Source organism: Typopeltis vanoorti, chromosome 7 (genome assembly GCF_054136105.1).
Source record: "Typopeltis vanoorti isolate ZY-2024b chromosome 7, IOZ_Tvanoo_1.0, whole genome shotgun sequence".
NCBI classification, from domain to species: domain Eukaryota; kingdom Metazoa; phylum Arthropoda; class Arachnida; order Uropygi; family Thelyphonidae; genus Typopeltis; species Typopeltis vanoorti.
Window position 1 is genome coordinate 109,187,446 of NC_143555.1, and position 1,220 is coordinate 109,188,665.

Genomic DNA, 1,220 nt, shown 5'->3' on the forward strand with positions numbered 1-1,220 from the left:
TTAGAAATTTACAATTGTTACCAGCAGGCGAACCCTAATATAGAGAATGTCCATCTTTGGTTTCAATCACCTCCTGCACCCTTGGAGGGAGGCTTTTCACCAATGTGCGGCAGACATCAGGTGGAATTTGTTTCCATTCCTCCATCAAAGCACTACTGAGTTCAGCGTCAGATCGTGGATGCTGCTCTGAACCTCAATCGCCGATCGAATTCGTCTCACACGTCTTCGATGGGGTTTGAGATCAGGACACTGTGCATGCCAGGGCAGTCGTTTAACACCCATCTCTTTATACCATTCCATAACAGCTGCAGCTTTGTAGCATGGGGCATCGTGGTCTTGATAGTAAGAAGGGTCCGTTCCATAAAACCTCCACAGTGTAGGCAGCAACTGATTATCTAAAATATCAAGGTACTGAGTTGCCTTCATGGAACCACGGACAACGACCAGTAGTCCTACTCCAAACCAGCTGATTGCACCCCACACCATTATTCCTCCACCGCCAAACTTTACTGTGGGTACAACACACTGTGATAACAAGCGTTTACCAGGCTGCCTCCATATCCTGGATCAGACTGGAAAAGAGGTGAACCTTGATTCATCGCTCCAAAGAACCGTTTTCCACTGGCCAATTGTCCAGTTCACACGCTCTTTGCATCAAGCCAGACGAGCCTCCTTGTTCGTTGTTGTGATTTTCGACTTGTGTGCCGCTGCTCTTCCGTGGAAACCCAGTAAATGGAGTTCTTTTCGTACAGTATTAGTACTCACCACGGTGTTACTGGCGCTCTTAAATTTATCTAGGATGGTCTGTACCGATTGTAGCCGGTTTTTGCGTGCCACCCGTTTTAACACCCTTCTGTTCCTGTCAGAAGGTCACATCGCTAACTGTTGTTATTGGATGCTCCAGTTGATCGGCAATGGCACGTAGGAATATTCCACCAATGTGACGATCCACGATGACACCTCTCTCGAAGTCACTGAGTTCACGTCGTTTGCCATACCTGTGTTCAACTGCTACGATGAAATATTGCTTCCTACTATCTGTAGACCGCTTTTTATGTTATTAACAAACCTGGGATGTTCCATAACTTCAAATAACAGGGCTGTCCGAACAATTATTGGTAAATAATGTACATATATATATAATTTTGGAAAGAACACAACCCATTTGGTATAACCAACTCGAAAAAGATACATTGTTATTAGCATGTGATCAAATTGTA